We start from the raw sequence: 21,590 nt of genomic DNA, 5'->3' as shown, positions 1-21,590 counted from the left end.
TTCAACCCATCGATGAGGCCGGTGGCGACTGCATTGCCGCTGCACATCTAATTCGGCGCAAATCTAATTAGATAGAAATGGGGAAGGTGAGGGTGCAGTGCCGCAAGGGCATGATGAGGGGCATGGGGACGAGGAAACCTCCAATTCATTTCTTCTCCAATCCCTCTTTTTTCATGCTGATTGTATGGTTGCCGGTAGTGATGGTTCCGCCGGAAGAGAAGAGAACAAAACGTCATGAAAAATTGTGGAGGAAAGAGTATGACATATGGGCCAAGTGCCAAGTCAACAATATGAACATCCAAGCAGGATTTAGAATTGGTCTCGATATCAATGTCAAGGTGTCAAATGTTAATATCAATGTCCTTGAATTTATATTAACCCCAATATCAATGTCGAGGTTTGAATGAACATCCAAACAACAGAATTTTTGTTACATGTCAATATCAATGTCCAAGTTGAATTGATATTAGCCCCAATATCAATGTCTAGGCCTGAATATGAACATCCAAATGATGCATTACGGTTTCACATGATACGTAAAGATAACTACTAGAAACTACGATTTTACCTAGGGCTAAGTTCTTCACCTAGAGCTAATTGTCCCCCTCAAGGGAAAGAACAGTAATGAATAGTACACCCTAGGTAAAGATGGATTTCAAGCCAAAACAAATTGGTAGTATACTTTCCCTAGGGCCGGGACTATGCACATGCCAAGAAACCTTAAAATAACACCACGTGAAGCCCCACCGTGGACACGTAGATAGCATCTGGTGCGTTTTCGGCCGGGGGCGTGATAATCCACAAGTGCAAGGAATCATCGTAGCAATTCCCAAAGGTGGAAGTGATAAGTATGGAGTGTCGAACCCACAAGGAGCTAAAGGTAATATCAATATTCTCTCAAGTCCTATGCGCCACTGATACGACTCTACGTACACCGAACGTTTGCTTCCATCTAGAAACGAGAAATAAAACAACGTTGTGGGTATGAAGAGGATAACTTTGCATGATATCGGAGAACTAAAATATAAAAGTAGGTGTTGTTATCATAAAGTTAGAATATATTACTATATATTATAAATAGCGAGTGTGGAATAATGATGGGTCGGTGTGCGGAGTTGTCCTAGGCAATTGTTAACAAGATCGGTAGTCGTCATTGCAATTTTATATGAGGGAGAGGCATAAGCTAACATACTTTCTCTTCTTGGATCATATGCACTTATGATTGGAACTCTAGGAAGCATCCACAATTACTAAAGATCATTAAGGTAAAACCCAACCATAGCATTAAAGCATCAAGTCCCCTTTATCCCATACACAACAACCCCCTTACTCGGGTTTAACCTTCTGTCACTCTAGCCACCCACTATAAGCGAATCATGAACGTATTGCAACACCCTACAACGGGAATCCCTCACGTGTGCGCGGCACGGAAGACACTGTAGGACAACACCAAAATAAAACATACAACTCAAACCAATCTATATCATCAATCAACCCAAAAGATAAAGGAAAACTACTCAAAACATCATAGGATGGCAACACATCATTGGATCATAATATGTGGCATAAAGCACCATGTTCAAGTAGGGGATTACAACGGGGTGCGGGAGAGTGGAGCGCGTAAAAGAGATGAGGATGGTGATGAAGATGGTGATGTTCATGAAGACGATCACCGCGGCGATGGTTCCGCCGATGGCACTCCGGCGCCACAGAGAGAGAGAGGGGGGGAGAGGTTCTACCCCTTGTGCTTCCTCCTCCATGGCCTCCCCCCTAGATGGGGAGAGGTTCTCCCTTTGGTCCTTGGCCTCCATGGCCATGATGGCCCCCTCCGAGATCCTCCTCCATGGCCTCCGGTGATGATGGCCCCCTCCGGCAGGCTGCCAGAGAGGGCCTAGATTGGTTTTTCTTTGCTACAGAGGCTTGCGGCGGCGAAACTTCTGATCTCTCTTCTGTTTTGGGGTTTTTTGGATTTATAGGAGGAGTTGGCGTCGGTTTCACGTCAGGGGGCCCCACGAGGCGATCACAAGGTCGAGGGGTGCGCCCGAGGGGGGGGGGGGCGCCCCACCCTTGTGGTGGCCCCGGGACTCCTCTTTCGTATCTTTTTCTTCCAGTATTTTTCATATTTTCCACAAAAATTCTCCGTTAATTTTCAGCTCGTTCCGAGGATTTTTAGTTCTGCACACAAACAACACCACAGTAGTTCTGCTGAAAACAGCGTCAGTCCGGGTTAGTTCTAATCAAATCATACCAAAATCATATGGAATTGTTGTAAACATGGCATGAATACTTCATAACTTATAGATACGTCGGAGATGTATCGGCATCCCCAAGCTTAATTCCTGCTCGTCCTCAAGTAGGTAAATGATAAACGAAATAATTTATGAAGTGTGAATGCTATCAAGTGCACAAGTTTGATCAATGAAAGTCCCAAGCACTTTTTTTAGCATTATTCTTTACCATAAACAGTAGCTCATCTCATAAAACTTCTCATGATCAAGTAACAAGCTCTTCACAAATTAAGGTATAGACCAAAAACTTTCTTGAAAACTAACAAACTATGTTCTCAGTCATCAAACAATTGCAATTCATCTTATTTTCAGGAAGGGTCTATGTAAGAGCTTTGATTTAGCAAATTCCACATACTCAACTATCATTTAATCTTTCACAATTGCTAACACTCACGTGATATTGATGGCTTCAAAGTTTCAATCGGACACAAAGAAAGATAGGGGCTTATAGTTTCGCCTCCCAAATTTTTAGCTCAAGGGTAATGTCAACAATAATACTTTATGAAAACCTACATCCGAGTGGATATATATATATATATATATATATATATATATATATATATATATATATATATATATATATATATATATATATATATATATATATCCGGATCGCTCCAACACATAGTGCTCACCAAAGGAAAAAGTGTAAAAAGGAAAGCTGATGGTCACCATGCCTCTTGTCTGAGGGTAGAAGATAAAAGTAAAAGATAGGCCCTTCGTAGAGGGAAGCAGAGGTTGTCATGCGTTTTTATGGTTGGATGCACAAAATCTTAATGCAAAAGAACGTCACTTTATATTGCCGCTTGTGATAAAGACCTTTATTATGCAGTCCGTCGCTTTTATTTCTTCCATATCACAAGTTCGTATAAAACTTATTTTCTTCACACTAATAGATCATACATATTTAGAGAGCAATTTTTATTGCTTGCACCGATGACAACTTACTTGAAGGATCTTAGTTAGTCCATAGGTAGGTATGGTGGACTCTCATGGAAAACCTGGTTTAAGGGATGTTCAGAAGCACAAGTAGTATCTCTACTTGGTGCAAAGAATTTGGCTAGCGTGAGAGGGAAAGGCAAGCTCAACATTACTTTTTAGCATGTCATATTTTAATGGGTGCTCACAATTACAAAAGATGTCCAAGATAGTATATTTATATGTGAAATCTCTCTTCCTTCAATATTCTTTCATAAATTGTTCAAGTGACCAATGTTGAGTTTTCTAATTTTCAATAAATTTTACCACCTATACTTCTTACAAGTGAAGTCATTACTCCCCATGGGATAAGCATATGAAGCATATATAATTTCAGATCTATGATATTCAATTCATTCAACCATTTACTCATGGGATATAAGTGAAGCACGGGAGTAAATGACAAAACTACTCCATAAAGATATAAGTGAAGATCAAGGAGTAGACAAATAATTAAATAGCCATGGGAGGACTCTCTCTCTCTCTCATTCAAGATTTCAGATCCAATGATTTTATTCAAACAACAATTAAAATGAAAATACGCTCCAAGCAAAACACATATCATGTGATGAATAAAAATATAGCTCCGAGTTAGGTATACCGGTGGTTTGAAGACGAAAGAGGGGATTCCTTCCGGGGCATCCCCAAGCTTAGACGCTTGAGTCTTCCTTGAATATTACCTTGGGGTGCCTTGGGCATCCCCAAGCTTAGGGTCTTTCCACTCCTTATTCTCCGCATATCGATATCTCACCCAAAACTTGAAAACTTCAATCACACAAAACTTAACGTAACCTCGTGAGATGGGTTAGTATGATAAAACAAATCATTCACTTTGGTACTATCAAGAAAAGATTCAAAAAGTTTTATCACATTATACCTACTGTACCCTATCATTTCTACAATTTATATTGAGCAATATAAGTCATAGAAACTAGGAAACAAGCAAACTATGCATCGAAAACAGAATCTGTCAAAAACAGAAAAGTCTGCAAAGATCTGAATTGAGCTCATACTTCTGTTGCTCCAAAAATTCTGAAAATTTAGGAAAACATAGAAAATTTGTATATAAGTGAACTGTAAAAATTTCAGAATGTTTGCACGTTCCAGTAAAAGATAGGAATTACTGCACTGGACGCAAAAGTTCCTGTTTTTGCACAGAATCAAATCAACTATCATCCACACTATCCCAAAGGCTTTACTTGGCACTTTATTGAAACTAAGTTATAAAACATGATTACTACAGAAGCTTAATCATGTGAACACACGAAAACCGTAAGGATAAATATTGGGTTGTCTCCCAACAAGCGCTTTTCTTTAATGCCTTTTCAGCTAGGCACGATGATTTCAATGATGCTCACATAAAAGATAAGAATTGAAACATAATGGGAGCATCATGAAGAATATGACTAGCACATTTAAGTCTAACACACTTCCTATGCATAGGGATTCTGTGAGCAAACAACTTATGGGAACAAGAATCACCTAGCATAGGAAGACAAAACAAGCATAACTTCAAGATTTTCATCACATAGAGAGCAAACTTGATATTATTGCAACTCCTACAAGCATATATTCCCCCCTCATAATAATTTTAATTAGCATCATGAATGAATTCAACAATATATATAGCTATCACACAAAGCATTCTTTTCATGATCCACAAGCATATAGATTTTACTACTCTCCACATAAGCAATTCTATTCTCATGAATAGTAGTGGGAGCAAGCTCAAAAAAATAACTATCATGTGAAGCAAAATCCAATTGAAAATTAAAATCAAGATGACAAGTTTCATGGTTATCATTATTCTTTATAGCATACATGCCATCACAATAATCATCATAGATAGCAACTTTGTTTTCATAATCAATTGGAACCTCTTCTGAAATAGTGTAATCATCATTAAATAAAGTCATGACCTCTCCAAATCCACTTTCCTAAATATTATGAGATTCAAGACCCTCCAAAATAGTGCGATTATTACCTAGAGTTTTCACTCTTCCAAACCCACTTTCAATGATAATTTTATTCATACTCTAAAAGATATAAGTGAAGTCCATAGAGCGTTCTACAAATAATATATATTTATCAATATCCAAGCTCAAAATATATAAGTGAAGCACATGAAGCATTCTATAAAGCCATACTCAAAATATTTAAGTGAAGCACAAAGAGCATTCTACAAAGTCATACTCAAAAGATTTAAGTGAACACAAAGAGCATTCTATAGAGGCATACTCAAAAGATTTAAGTGAAGCACAAAGAGCATTCTACAAATCAATGAAGGGCTATCTCACACTAGCATGGAGCATAAAGGAAAAGAAAATAACAACAAATTCAAAAGACACATATCATGTGAGCAAAACAAAAACCGAGGTATACCGATAATTGTTGAGGCAGAAAGATGGGATGCCAACCGGGGAATCCCCAAGCTTAGATGCTTGAGTATCCTTGGAATATTTACTTGGGGTGCCTTGGGAATCCCCAAGCTTGACCTCTTGCCTCTCCTTATTCTTCTCATATCGATAACTCCTCGATCTTACAACACTTCATCCACGCAGAACTTAACAAAAACCTTGTGAGATACGTTAGTATAATAAAGCAAATCACTACCTTTAGGTACTATTGTAAACTCATTCAAATTTCATACTAGCATTATATCTGCTGTATTCTAACTTCAGCATGGTTCATACCCTCCGATACTACCCATAGATTCATCAAAATAAGCAAACAACACAAAGAAAATAGAATTTGTCAAGAACAGGACAGTCTCTAGCAATCTGAATATTTCGTTTACTTATGTACCTCCAAAAATTATGAAAAATTAGGACAAAATTAAAAATTTGTATAGCAGTACTGTGCAAAAATTTCAGGATTTTTGCTTGTTCTAATAAAAAAAATGTAAATTCACGCACTGCAGAAAAAGTTTCTGTTTTTGCACCGCACTCACCAAGCAAGCAATCTAATCATCGTGAAGGCAAATCTAGGAACATTATTTTTACAATACAATGGATATATACAAGGGGATAATTATTCTTGAGAAACTTCCATAAAATTCTACATTGTTTCCATGAGCATGAACGCAAGTGTTCAAGGTCGACCCTCACTTCTCCAATGCACAACCTTCCAATCGCTTCTCTTTTGAAAAAAACTTTTTAAGCATAAGAGGCAAGTAAAATCTTTTTGGTATTTTCATTTTGTAATTTTTTTGTTTGTTTCACCCACAACTGAAGAAAAACAAAAGGGAAAACAAAATCTACTTAGTGAAGAAAGCAAACAAGCACACACGAGAATATTAACCCCACACTATTGCTCCCCGGCAACGACGCCAGATAAGAGCTTGAGAATCCCTAAGTGCAAGGAATCATCATAGAAATTCCCAAAGGTGGAAGTGATAAGTATGGAGTGTCGAACCCACAAGGAGCTAAAGGTAAGATAAATATTCTCTCAATTCCTATCTGCCACTAATACGCTCTACGTACACCGAACATTTGCTTCCATCTAGAAACGAGAAATAAAACAACGTTATGGGTATGAAGAGGATCACTTTGCATGATATCGGAGAACTAAACTATAAATGTATCTGTTGTTATCATAAATTTAGAATATATTACTATATATTATAAATAGCGAGTGTGGAATAATGATGGGTCGGTTTGTGGAATTGTCCAAGGCAATTGTTAACAAGATCGGTAGTCGTCATTGCAATTTTATATGAGGGAGAGGCATAAGCTAACATACTTTCCCTTCTTGGATCATATGCACTTATGATTAGAACTCTAGCAAGCATCGGCAACTACTAAAGATCATTAAGGTAAAACCCAACCATAGCATTAAAGCATCAAGTCCCCTGTATCCCATACACAACAACCCCCTTACTCGGGTTTAAGCTTCTGTCATTCTAGCAACCCACTATAAGCGAATCGTGAATGTATTGCAACACCCTACAACGGGAATCCTTCACGTGTGCGCGGCACAAAAGGCACCATAGGACAGCACCAAAATAAAACATACAACTCAAACCAATCTATATCATTAATCAACCCAAAAGACAAAGGAAAACTACTCAAAACATCATAGGATGGCAACACATCATTGGATCATAATATGTGGCATAAAGCAACATGTTCAAGTAGGGGATTACAGCGGGGTGCGGGAGAGTGGACCGCATAAAAGAGATGAGGATGGTGATGAAGATGATCACCGCGGTGATGGTCCCCCGATGGCACACCGACGCCACCGAGAGAGAGGGGGAGAGGTTCTCCCCCTTGTGCTTCCTCCTCCATGGCCTCCCCCCTAGATGGGGAGAGGTTCTCCCTCTGGTCCTTGGCCTCCATGGCGATGATGGCCCCCTCCGGGATCCTCCTCCATGGCCTCCGGTGATAATGGCCCCCTCCGGCAGGGTGCCAGAGAGGGCCTAGATTGGTTTTTCGTGGCTACAGAGGCTTGCGGCGGCGGAACTTCCGATCTCTCTTCTGTTCTGGTTTTTTCTGGATTTATAGGAGGAGTTGGCGTCGGTTTCACGTCAGGGGGCCCCACGAGGCGATCACAAGGTCGAGGGGTGCGCCCTAGGGGGGACACGCCCCCACCCTTGTGGTGGCCCCGGGACTCCTCTTCCGTATCTTTTTCTTCCAGTATTTTTCATATTTTCCAGAAAAATTCTCTGTTAATTTTCAGCTCGTTCCGAGGAATCTTATTTTTGCACAAAAACAACACCACGCTAGTTCTGCTGAAAACAGCGTCAGTCCGGGTTAGTTCTAATCAAATCATACCAAAATCATATGGAATTATTGTAAACATGGCATGCATACTTCATAAATTATATATACGTCGGAGACGTATCAGGGCGCGCCACATATTTTCATGGTTCGCGCCATTTACCATCTGTGGTGTCTGCTGGGCCCACTGCTCAGTGAGAAAGAGCACATCGACAACGACCGACGAGTGGCGCGTAGAAGGAAATAATTTCGACCGAGTCAGGTCTCCTCCTTCTCCACCGGAGCGCCGCGCCGCACCCAGACCCGCTTTTCTCTCCCGAACCACCTCCTTCTCTCGAGTAACCCTTCGTCGCCGGTAGGGTCACGACGCCCCCAGACCCACCCCGCCGTCCACCTTGCCTAGTCGTTTGCCCTTCTCCGTCATTCCCAACCGCCGTCCACCCTGGCCCGACGTCCCGCCCCACCGTGTCCCTGCCACTCCGTCGATCTCCCACCCCGCTGTGCTCTCCGTCGCGTCCCTCACCCCGCTATGCTCTCCGCCTCCCATCCTGCCGCATCCCCGCTTCTTCCCTTTTTGTATCGTTGTCCCTCCGGTGGAAAGATGACCGTGACATCCATGGATACCATGGCCCCTCATGCCTGGGTAATGGCGCTGCCCCGTCCATGGTGATCTTCTCTATGCTTGCACTTCTGTTGCAAGTCTTGTTGATTGGCAAGTAGCCTACAAGGTACCACCTCTAGGCAGTCTGGACACTCCGACGGATGATGATTACACAACAGCAACACCCACAAATGTTGATGTCTTCCAGGAGAATAATTTAGATGCGAATGATTTTATTGTACAACTAGGATCACAGCTTGACACCATAACAACAAGTGGTTCAAATGAGGTGGTTGATCCAACTGAATTGTTTGATATTTGCAACCGACATAATTTGGGTGGTGAAAAGATTCAAGAGCAAGTTATCGAGGATGAAGACTATGATGAAGTGATCGTTGAGGAAACTGAAGAAGAAGAAGATTTCTAGGCTTTCTAGCCTATTTTCTATTTTCTTTCAAGTGATTATTTGTAATTTGGGTGGTTGAAGGACTTAGCAACAAACAATTATCTATTTGCTACTATTATATTTCTCATGGGCTTCGTGTTGATCGTAAACTGTTCTTTGACATCTCTATTCTTATTTGTTTCAAGAATTGCAAATTACAGGATGACACTTGGAAGAAGAGCATCTCACACCGTTGGAGCCATCCAACCAGCTACTCGGAAGACTACTGCTCCTGATGGCACTTATGATGGGTACATAAGAGGAGTTTCATATCTTCCACTTGCTATCCCGAATAATGAAGACCGCCCAATCATTCAACCAGTTAGAAAGACGTAAATCTCATTAATTAGTATAAGTAGTTTCCTGTTCTACAATCTGTATTCTTTTGATAATATTTGTTGCATTTACAACTTGCTTGTAGGCATTGGAAAGACATTCATGTTGTTCGAAAGGGCAAATGACCATCAAGTGTATTGACATGCCTTCTGGAACGTAATCATCCAGGTGTTGTGGATTATGATGGTGTCAAGGTCCTTGCAGCAGAGTGGGAGCATTATCATGCAGTAAAGGAAACAAATGGTCATTCTGTTGCAGACAAAATTGAAGATAGCTTTTGGGTATAAACTATTTAAATTGCTCTTGTTTGTTGCCAAATGATTTCCTCTCTTGTAATAAACCATCTATACATTCTCTTTTCAGCTAAGGTACAAGTATGAAGATGCATACTCAGAGAAGGCAAAGCAACATGTTAGAAAATGCTGCAAGATACTTTTGCCAAGTATCTTTTGTTATGCAAGAATCCAAGCAATAATTGAGCATTTTCGAAAAACTGAGAGCATTAACTTGAATGATAAGCTTGCTGGGCAATACTATTTGGATAAATCTTTGTATTTGGTACAAAGGCAAGGTTGGTTACAAGAAGAAGCTTGGGTTATTTTAGTTGATGAGTGGTGCAGTGAAGAGTGGATTGCAAAATCAACATCATGAAAATCGTGCTAGCTCAAAGTTCAAGCCTCACAAAGGTGGTTCCAACTCAAAAATGGTTATCAACTAAACTTAATTGTTTATCCTATTACCAGTTTATCATATGAACAATTTTTCATATTTGATATGTATTGAATCTTGTGCAATGCAGTCTGAGCAAACCGGTGAAGAAGTTAACCAAATTCAAGCTTGGGTGCATACACATAGAGGAACTGACAAGAGTAAACCTCTAATTCTCAACACAGCAGAAGCTACTAAATGTCTGGTATGTGCCTGTGCCCATACATCGACCGAATGAATGAATATAGACTATTAATATGTGGATGCCATGTGCTCTTAGTTTTCTATATGAATCCAATAATAAACATGTGTTAGATCATTTACTTTGAAGGGAATAATGCTGAAATACCTTGCTATTGCAACCTGCCATGTTCCTATGTTCTGATGTAACTATGTGCAACCTGTCCTGTTCCTGCAACATACACCACGAGATATGTACTACATATAAGTCTATAGAAGAGTTAAATGTCCTGTTCCTTGCAACCATCCATTTATGCAATTTTGTAATAGAATCTTGACTCATTTCGCTGAAATTTCTGAACGTTTGTGTACCTTTGTTTTCTTGTTGAATAGGCGCTTTACACAAAAAGGCTAAAGAGTTAAATGGAGAGAACTATGATACTCTAAAAAATGTTGTTAGTCCTAAGGCACTTTATGACTGCTCTAATGGGAAGCCACATGGCAAATGGCATCTCTTCAATGGCATTGTCAATGACACCGAGGTAATTGCTGAGGTCAGAGCTACTGGTACATCTTCAGCAGCCTTGAAGCATCGCCGAGCTGAAGAAATTGAAGATGCGCTGCGAAAGGAGTCTGAGAAGGCTCAAAAGGCAGAGGCTTATGCCAACAATGTCTTATCATGGGGTGTCGGCATGTATGAGCACTGGAATGGGATACACAGTTTCTTCAAGTGCTAGTTTACCACTTTATGTTCATCAATTAACTTGCTAGCATTTGGAAATAACCACCATGATGTTTAACAGGCTTTTGCAACTAACCAAGGAGTACCTCTTGGTGAAATACCACCGCTGCCAGTTCCACCTCCTGCTCGTTCACGGTCTCCTCCTGGATCTCCATGACAATCTGCTATCCAAGTATGTAATCATCCATCTCAAGCATAACACTCGAGCCTTAATATATTTAAATCATGATATTCCAAATCAACATTGTCATCGTGATAATGGACATAATCATCTCTAGAAATTACTAGCGACCTATAATCGAGAGTTTTGGTTTCGATGCACAGATGGCACTTCTATGTAATTTTTTGATATCCTCTTGTTACTTCAAGCTCAATTTAACTATCATGCTCCTTAAGATTGGATGGTGCATAATTTTATTTTTAGTCGATCCTCAAATGCAGTTTCTTTATTGATGTACTCTTGCCATTGGTCCTGAATTATGTTCACATGGATGTTTATTTCTAGCTATCAAGTATAACATTTTTTACTTTCCCGTTCAGATGAACAAATTTCTGTGCTTGCCTATTTGTGAGTTGAATTGTGTAGTATGCAAGAGTAACTATCTTTAAAACTTGCCTCTTCTTTTGCAGATTCTAGAAAATAGCGAAGAACTGCCCCCTTTGTGTGCTCAACAACAAGCAAATCCTAGCTCTGATCATGTATGCATTTCTAAAACTTATCTCAAATGATACAACTACTGATGGCCTCTTTTGTTGTGATGTTCACATAGTTGTGACAATATGCATGCTATGTAATGTGTTCACATAGCCCGTGTGGTGTTGGCTCATTCGGGGATCAATATTGATTAGTGGGGCTGCCATAATCTGTACTGCAACACATAGTGTTCAAGTGTAGTACATGCTATTGTATTTGGAAACAAAGATCATGCCTTATTTTCTAATTTTGTGTACACTAAATTAATATATCACAACATAGTTACATTTTGGTGTGAGAGGTATTTACTATGGATGATGCTCCTGCATTCTTTGCCTCCTGCTTTTGCCTTTTCGGCCAACATCTCTTCTCCTTTTCTTGTTTATTATATTGATTTTATGTATTTATCATAGTATCAGGTGATGAAACTTTGAAACAATCTTAGGACACCTTCTGACATAGTGCTGTTATCTTGTGAATGAGAAGTCATATTTTTCCTGATGATAGTACATGTACACATTGTGCTCGTTGCTGCATATGGTTGGTCCATGATGAGATTTCCAATTAGCTCCAAAAATCTCTTGCTCTTTTTGCATATTCCCTGGAACATTTTCACTTGCTTGAAGACCATTTCTTTATGCTTTCTAGTTATTTCCGTAACAACTTATTGTTCTCATCTTCCGGCCTCCAAAAATATGTTAAATCTTACTTTTCAAGAACTTCATGTAGGATCAAATGACCGTGCTGTAGCAGGCGATAAGGGATGTTTGGGGGATTTTTCAGCAAGTGTGGAACTGGTGCACTAAGCCTATCACTACTGGGCAGCCAACTAGTCCCTTCATGTTCTTGGATGTATAGCGCGTGAAGTAACATTTTGGTGCATGTTTTGTGATGTAGGAAACTGTAGTTGAACTACAACAAGCATGTTTTGTGATGTAGGAAACTGTAGCAAACTCTAGCTATAGCTTATTTTTGGACAAACTTGATGGCTGGTGAGTTGCATCTGATGTATGCATGTGATGATTGATATTTAGAGACATCTATATTAATTATACGATGTTATTTTGGGTCAGAATTATGGCTCCTATTTGAAATATTCTAGTTGTGGATTCAAATTCAAATTGCAAATTGGAATTATGGCACATATGAATCTGGTGTTTCCCTACAGAATAATTCAAATTTCGTAGGGACATAGCTCTAGGGAAAGTGTATGATGATGTGACATTGCAAAAGGGTCCCATGATCTTCCCCAGAGCTGGCTGTAGGTGAACAAACTTTACACGTTGGATGCATCAGCCGTGTGAAATTCATTTCCTAGGGCTTTTGCCCCTAGGTAAAGAACTTTCCCTAGGGCTGGTTAGATGCACCCTAGGGAAAGGAGTCTTTCCCGTCTAGACTTTACCTATGGTTCTTTATCTAGGGCAAACCCAAGGTAAAGTCTTTACCTATGGTTATCCCTATTTCACCTAGGGTATATGGACCTGGGTAAAATCGTAGTTTCTAGTAGTTTATCTCGGGAGCGGTATTTTTCAATGGCCATAATTTTTATTCAATCGGGCAGAATTGGATCCAGGAAAAATCAATGACATATAAATTGCTATTTAGGAATTAATCTCAAGGATGACTATTATTATCACCAAATGCACTAAGTTTCTTGGGAGCACAAACATCATTGGTGGGAAAAACCGTCTATCTTGCAATAGGGAAATAAACCATTGCAGAAACGCCTGCACACGTCTGGATCACATGCTAGCACTACAGGAAAAACACACGTTGCCTAGGACGATATAGTAAGTCGAGTGCTAAACCACGGGCTCATGGTTTATGTCAACTTAAGCTGAGTATGTCCTGAAGGACACACGGTGAATGTCAAGTAATCGGCTTCCATAGACGTACACCATGAACCCATTGCACGAGCCCTTGGCTTAAACAAAATACACGACATACACAAAGGTAAGCCGACAAAACGTACCAGCCACGTGGCTCGCACACCACCCACTAACGGCTCCATGACTATGTTGTACGTAAGCCGAGTGCCCGATATAATACACTCGGCTTACGCCTATTTCTTGTTCCATTCCGCCCCCCCCCCCTTATTTCTCACACATTCTGTTTAGGCTAGTTTTTGTCACACTATAGATCTCATTTCTTCATTGTTAGAAAAATAGACTCGTACTCGGTTGAGGACTAAAAGTGATCACACGAAACCTATATAGAGATTTGTTAACAAAAGATTCAACGACTCGGATACATCCCCGGTGCCCTAACCAGGGGCGCTCCTCCACGTGACACCGTCCAACCGAGCGCCGGCACATACCACCGGCTACCCCTGCGTGCCGCCAGTTACTTGGGCCCACGGATAGTCACGGGTCCTATCAAAGACCCGGAGATCGCACCGTCCTGCGTGGGGACGGAATATATTAACTAAAGGGAAGACTGGTGTTTAATTACCCAATGCACAACATAGAGGTGGCACCTCCCTCACAAACCAGACAGTCACGCGTGAAGGTTCAACACGTATAATGTGGCATTCCCACCGACATCGAGCAGACAAGGGGAGTCCTATGACCGCATGCGACTCCGAGCAGCTCTGGCACGTTGACATGACCTGCCGTGACACAGAACAAGGGTAAAATACCCCGGTCAAACCCCTTTGGCACCCGGTCAAAGCCGTAGACCGCGCGGGCCCATGGATGGCCGTGGCATCGAAAATCAGCCCGGGGCGGGCCTGGAGACCGTGCAGGCGTCCGTTGGGCACATATCAACGTAAGGGCAGCCAGACGCTTAGGATGTGTTTGGTTTGGGAATGGAGTGCGCAACATTGATGTGGCACCTCCCTCACAGACCGGACAGCCACGCATAGGGCTGGGCCCATAGTGGTGCAAAAGTTGCGGCCCGGACAGGGCCACAAATTCTGGGGGGGGCATATTTTTTATATAGGTGTAGTAATAGTTAGCGCTACTGGGCCAAGCATCGAGCGACAAGGCCCATTGAGCGAGAGCGACCAGGCCATCGAGCACGATCCTAGACCAGACCTACTGGCTTGTTTCGTGGGTTGTATTTAGTAGAGCCCAGTTAAGTTGTTTCTCTGTTTCGTTCATTGTTCACGTGGTTGACTTAACTGTTTCTTTCCACGGCACTGTTCGTTATGACTGGTTCTGTTTGGACGAATTCCTCAAAAAAGAAAAAAAATCTGCTTGCATGAATGTGTTAATTTTTTCTCTTTGTTATGTCGTGTGTATGTTTCAGGGAAAAGTATTTTGTGAACGAAAAATAAATTATGCGAGAAAAAATAGAGAAAATATTTGTGTTGAACATAACTTTATTCTAAATTCGTGAACTTTATTCTAATTCGGTGATTTTTTCAAATTCAATGAAGGTATTTTGGATTCGATGAAATTTTTTCAAATCCGATGAACTTTTTTTCAAATTCACTGGAATTTTTTCAAATTCAATGAACTTGTTCGAATTCGATAACTTTTTTCAAATTCGATGAACTTTTTTTAAAACCGATGAACTCTTTTTCAAATTTGACGAACTTTTATCAAATTAAATTAACTTTTTTGATTTGATGAACTTTTTTCAAATCCAATGAATTTTCTTCAAAATGATGAACTTTTTTGCAATTCGAGGCATTTTTTAAAATGTTCATTATTTTGAAAAAAGTTCATCTTATTTGAAAACTATTCACCCAATTTCAAAATTAGTTAACTAATATTCCAATATAATTAACTGAAAATTTGAAAAATATTTCTCTATTTTTCAAAAATAGTTCACTGAAATTAATTTCACTAAATTTGGAATTAAGAATTTAGTTCACTAACATTACAGTTCACTAAAAAATAAAAAACAGTTCACTTTGTTCAAAAATATTTCACTGAAATTCAAATTTAGTTCACTAAATTCAAAAACTGTAAAAGTTCTTTGAAATTCAAATATGGTTTACTCAATTTGAATTTACTAGGTCACTAACATTCACATTCAAATTCAGTTCACTAAATTCAAATTCAGTTCATATTCATTTTTTGAAATTCGTGAACTTTATTATAATTTGGTGATTTTTTTACAAATTCAATGAACTTTTTTCAAATCCGATGAACTTTTTTGTAAAACGCGATAAACCTTTTTTCAAAACCAATGAACTGGTTTTTCAAATTCGATGAACTTTTTTCAAATTCAATGATCTTGTTCGAATTCAATGAAAGTTTTTCAAATCCGATGAACTTTTTTCAAATTTGATGAAAACATTTTTTGACCGATGAACTATTTTTTCAAATTCGAAGAACTATTTTCAAAATCAATGAACTTTTTTGAATTCGATTAACTGTTTTACAAGTTCGATGAACTTTTCCCAAATTCGATGAACTTTTTTCAAATTAGATGAACTTCTTTCAAAATGATGAACTTTTTTCAAATTTGATGCATCTTTTTTCAAATTTTTCGAACTTTTATGAATATTCATCATTTTCAAAAAAAAGTCCATGGAATCGAAAAAATAGTTCAGCACTTTGAAAAAAGTTAATCTAATTTGAAAGTTGTTCACCCAATTTCAAAATTAGTTCACTAACATTCCAATATAAAATTAGTTCACTCCTCAAGTATGAATTCCAGGCCAGGCTACCGAAGTCTAGTGTAGGAATAGCAGACACATCTAGGAGGGAGAAAAGGTACTTGGAACTAGCAAAACAGTAAAATGCAGGATAGAGGATAGAGGCTATGAAGTAAAAAAGCAAAGCTCCTGATAAACCCTTCTTCACTCTCACCAGCAAGCATTAGTTCTTCTATTTTGATAATTGGTATCTTGTTCCGATAGTCAGTGTACTTGCTTCTTAGGTCTGTAACATGTGCTTTCACTTGAGGGTCATCGCTACTAAAGACAAAAGGGATAGTACCACCGGGAAAATCGAATAGTTTATCTACCATGTCTTTAGTAATCTCGATGACTTTGTCCTTGTGTTTAAAACAAGGTACAGTACCGCCAATATGTTGATCTAGCCACTCAAGAAGATTGATTGGGATGGAAAGGTGATATGGCATATGAATTAGAGCTTCCATTTTATATTTCTGACATGACCATTTTGAATTTCACTAAACTTCCTGGCAATCTTGATGAAACGCATAGTTGACAGTGTAGTTTTGTAGGTTGGATTGCATAACTTCCTAGGGTACACTCTTGCTGCAAAAAAAATGAGAACTAAAAAAACGGAAGATAAAAAAAGAAAACATGTGCTATAACATAAACTAGAAATCCAAAACAAGTATTGTGCTGAAAGACATAGATTATTTTATATAGGTGACATTTCACACGCATAGCAAAAATATTACAAAACAAAAAGCCAGCTGCTTATTCCCCCTTGTTCCTAACATGAAGAGAAAAGAGCAATATTACAAACAAAAAAACATTCGAATCCCTGATGCTAGCAATATTACGTTGGGCACTGCTCTCCTAGTACATATATGGAAACCGAATGAACAAAACATAAAGCTATAGAAAAAATTAGGTGAGTTGCTTCATGTTGTAAAAAAACTCAACATATAACAAGCAAATTTCAGGGAGTTATAACTATCAGAGCAAAGAATTGTCCAAAAGAACAATCTGATTTGAACAAAAAATGATAAAAATCACAAACACGCTTTGACAAAAAAGATGTAGACAAAAAAACATATGGGGGCTGCATGAGAGGTGGAGTAAGAACATACCACCTTGGTCATCTCGGAGATCCCTTACATATACCTGTTGTATATCTTCGCCTTGGGCATCTCCAATACCATCTCCTACTGCAAAAAATAAGTACATACAAATAAAAAATTGTGAGCATCATCTGATAGCAAAAAAGCAAAAAAAAAGATGCGAAATAAATATAATTAATCAAAACGTTTATCTATTTATGCTACATAGCATATTATTAAACAGTAGTTGAATTAAATTATATCTTATAAACTCATAATGATATACCCTACAAAAAATCATACAAAATGTGTACACCATGTGAAACTGAGAGCATTTACGAGATCAGTTTGTATAAAAATGAAACCATATATGCTATAGTATAATGAAGATTAGTATAAAAACACTACAAAGTTCCACAGTTCAGCTCGTATATAGAGCACAACATCCTACTATTACACAAATTCCTGTCTCCCTGCATGTAGTTTTCATAATCCTACTTATGCTATTGGAAAGAACATCAAGAGTCTTTAAATATGCCAAGGTCTGTATTCTACAAGTTGAACACCGAGATGCACAAGAAAAAGGAGAATTAACAAACGAAAGACATATTGTACCCCCAGATCTAGCTAAACCAGCAGAGTAAAAAAGAGTCTTATTGCATCTGCACAGATTCCAGTACGTAGAGGCAACTTCTCGACTACTAGAGTGGCAATTTTCAGGTCCAATTCCAAATTCGAAAAACCTAGAGCGTGGCCTTAATAAGAATGCATCTGACTTGAAAATAGGTCTAGCGTGTCACGTACACGTATTCTGTACTTATGTAATTGTATGTGCTGATCATTATATATAGAGAGATGTTGAGAGACATTACCCCACGGAAAACCCTAAACCCTATTCTCAAACTCGGTATTAGAGCCTACCCTATCCTAGCCGCCGCCGCCTCTCCTCTCTCTGCCGCCGTGCTACCTCTTGAGCACCGCGTTGGTTTTTCCTTGAAGAGGAAACGGTGATGCAGCAAAGTAGCGTAAGTATTTCCCTCAGTTTTGAGAACCAAGGTATCAATCTAGTAGGAGGCCATGCTCAAGTCCCTTGTACCTACACAAAAAAATAAGAACCTTGCAACCAACGCGATAAATGGGTTGTCAATCCCTTCACGGCCACTTGCAAAAGTGAGATCTGATAGAGATGATAAGATAATATTTTTGGTATTTTTATGATAAAGATTAAAAGTAAAGAAAGCAAAATAAACGAGGAAAGAAATAGCTTGTTGACAGAAATTAATATGATGGAAAATAGACCCGTGACAAGTAGACCGACTCCTGCCTGCATCTACTGTGGGTGAACAAATTACTGTCGAGCAATTGATAGAATTGAGCATAGTTATGAGAATATCTAGGTATGATCCGTTGCATGGAAAATAAACGGGGGCCATAGGTTTCACTAGTGGCTTCTCTCAAGATAGCATAAGTATCGGTGGGTGAACAAATTACTGTCGAGCAATTGATAGAATTGAGCATAGTTATGAGAATATCTAGGTATGATCATGTATATAGGCATCACATCCGTGACAAGTAGACCGACTCCTGCCTGCATCTACTACTATTACTCCACACATCGACCGCTATCTAGCATGCATCTAGAGTATTAAGTTCATAAGAACGGAGTAATGCTTTAAGCAAGATGACATGATGTAGAGGGATAAACTCAAGCAATATAATATAAACCTTATCTTTTTATCCTCGATGGCAACAATACAATACGTGCCGTGTCCCCTACTGTCACTGGGATCGAGCACCGCAAGATTGAACCCAAAGCTAAGCACTTCTCCCATTGCAAGAAAGATCAATCTAGTAAGCCAAACCAAACTGATAATTCGAAGAGACTTGCAAAGATAACCAATCATACATAAAAGAATTCAGAGAAGATTCAAATATTGTTCATAGATAATCTAGATCATAAACCCACAATTCATCGGATCTCGACAAACACACCGCAAAAGAAGATTACATCGAATAGATCTCTAAGAGAATCGAGGAGAACTTTGTATTGAGATCCAAAGAGAGAGAAGAAGCCATCTAGCTAATAACTATGGACCCAAAGGTCTGAGGTAAACTACTCACACATCATCGGAAAGGCTATGGTGTTGATGTAGAAGCCCTCCGTGATCAATGCCCCCTCCGGCGGAGCGCCGGAAAAGGCCCCAAGATGGGATCTCACGGGTACAGAGAGTTGCGGCGGTGGAAATAGGGTTTTGGCTCATGTTCTGATGTTTCCAGGGTATATTAGTATATATATAGGCGAAAGAGGTCGGTCAGGAGAGCTACGAGGGGCCCACGAGGGTGGGGGGCGTGCCCAGGGGGGCAGGCGTGCCTCCCTACCTCGTGGCCACCTCGTTGATTGCTTGACGTCCACTCCAAGTCCTCTGGATCACGTTTGTTCCGAAAATCACGTTCCCGAAGGTTTCAATCCGTTTGGACTCCGTTTGATATTCCTTTCCTTCGAAACACTGAAATAGGCAAAAAAATAATAGCAATTTGGGCTGGGCCTCCTGTTAATAGGTTAGTCCCAAAAATAATATAGAAGTGTATAATAAAGCCCATTGAACATCCAAAACAGATAATATAATAGCATGGAACAATCAAAAATTATAGATACGTTGGAGACGTATCAAGCATCCCCAAGCTTAATTCCTGGTCGTCCTCGAGTAGGTAAATGATAAAAACAGAATTTTTGATGTGGAATGCTTCTTAGCATAATTTTCAATGTAATTCTTTTTATTGTGGCATGAATATTTAGATCCGAAAGATTCAAGATAAAAGTTTAATGTTGACATAAAAACAATAATACTTCAAACATGCTAACCAAGCAATTATGTCTTATCAAAATAACATGGCCAAAGAAAGCTTATCCCTACAAAATCATATAGTTAGGCCATGCTTCAATTTCGTCACACAAAACGTTCTCATCATGCATAACCCCGATGACAAGCTGAGCAATTGGTTCATACTTTTTAACGCGCTTCAGCCTTTTCAACCCTTACGCAATACATGAGCGCAAGCCATGGATATAGCACTATGGGTGGAATAATGTATAATGATGGGGGTTATGTGAGAAGACAAAAAGGTAGAAAGTCTCACATTGACGCGGCTAATCAATAGGCTATGGAGATGCCCATCAATTGATGTCAATGAGAGGAGTAGGGATTGTCATGCAACGGATGCACCAGAGCTATAAACATATGAAAGCTCAACAAAAGAAACTAAGTGGGTGTGCATCCAACTTGCTTGCTCACGAAGACCTAGGGCATTTTGAGGAAGCCCATCATTGGAATATACAAGCCAAGTTCTATAATGAAAAATTCCCACTAGTATATGAAAGTGACAACATAGGAGACTCTCTATCATGAAGATCACGGTGCTACTTTGAAGCACAAGTGTGGAAAAAGGATAGTAACATTGTCCCTTCTCTCTTTTTCTCTCATTTTTTATTTTTTTTATTTTTTTATTTTTTTCTTTCTCTTTTTTTTCTTGGGCCTTCTCTTTTTTTTGGCCTCTTTTTTTATTTAGTCCGGAATCTCATCCCGACTTGTGGGGGAATCATAGTGTCCATCATCCTTTCCTCACATGGGACAATGCTCTAGTAATGATGATCATCACACTTTTATTACTTACAATTCAAGAATTACAACTCAATACTAAGAACAAAATATGACTCTATGTGAATGCCTCCGGCGGTGTACCGGGATATGCAATGAATCAAGAGTGACATGTATGAAAAATTATGAATGGTGGCTTTGCCACAAATACGATGTCAACTACATGATCATGCAAAGCAATATGACAATGGAGCGTGTCATAATAAACGGAACGGTGGAAAGTTGCATGGCAATATATCTCAGAATGGCTATAGAAATGCCATGATAGGTAGGTATGGTAGCTGTTTTGAGGAAGATATAAGGAGGTTTATGTGTGATAGAGCGTATCATATCACGGTGTTTGGATGCACCGGCGAAGTTTGCACCAACTCTCAAGGCGAGAAAGGGCAATGCGCGGTACCGTAGAGGCTAGAAAATTGTGGAAGGTTGAGAGTGCGTATAATCCATGGACTCACATTAGTCATAAAGAACTCATATACTTATTGCAAAAGTTTATTAGCCCTCGAAGCAAAGTACTACTACGCATGCCCCTAGAGGGATAGATTGGTAGGAAAAGACCATCGCTCGTCCCCGA

The 21,590-nt window shown here is 39.4% G+C and overlaps 1 non-coding gene across 1 annotated transcript; it reads left to right on the top strand.

Annotated features, from left to right (window-relative positions):
• Window positions 1–12,101: 12,101 nt before the first annotated feature.
• On the top strand, window positions 12,102–12,198 carry LOC120970151 (small nucleolar RNA snoR31/Z110/Z27). Its single transcript, XR_005764894.1, has one exon. It is a non-coding gene; the product is annotated as a small nucleolar RNA snoR31/Z110/Z27 (small nucleolar RNA).
• The last annotated feature ends 9,392 nt before the right edge of the window (window positions 12,199–21,590 follow it).

This window comes from Aegilops tauschii, chromosome 7 (genome assembly GCF_002575655.3).
Source record: "Aegilops tauschii subsp. strangulata cultivar AL8/78 chromosome 7, Aet v6.0, whole genome shotgun sequence".
In the NCBI taxonomy this organism is placed as follows: Eukaryota; Viridiplantae; Streptophyta; class Magnoliopsida; order Poales; family Poaceae; genus Aegilops; species Aegilops tauschii.
This window is presented reverse-complemented; position numbering and strand designations above follow the sequence as displayed.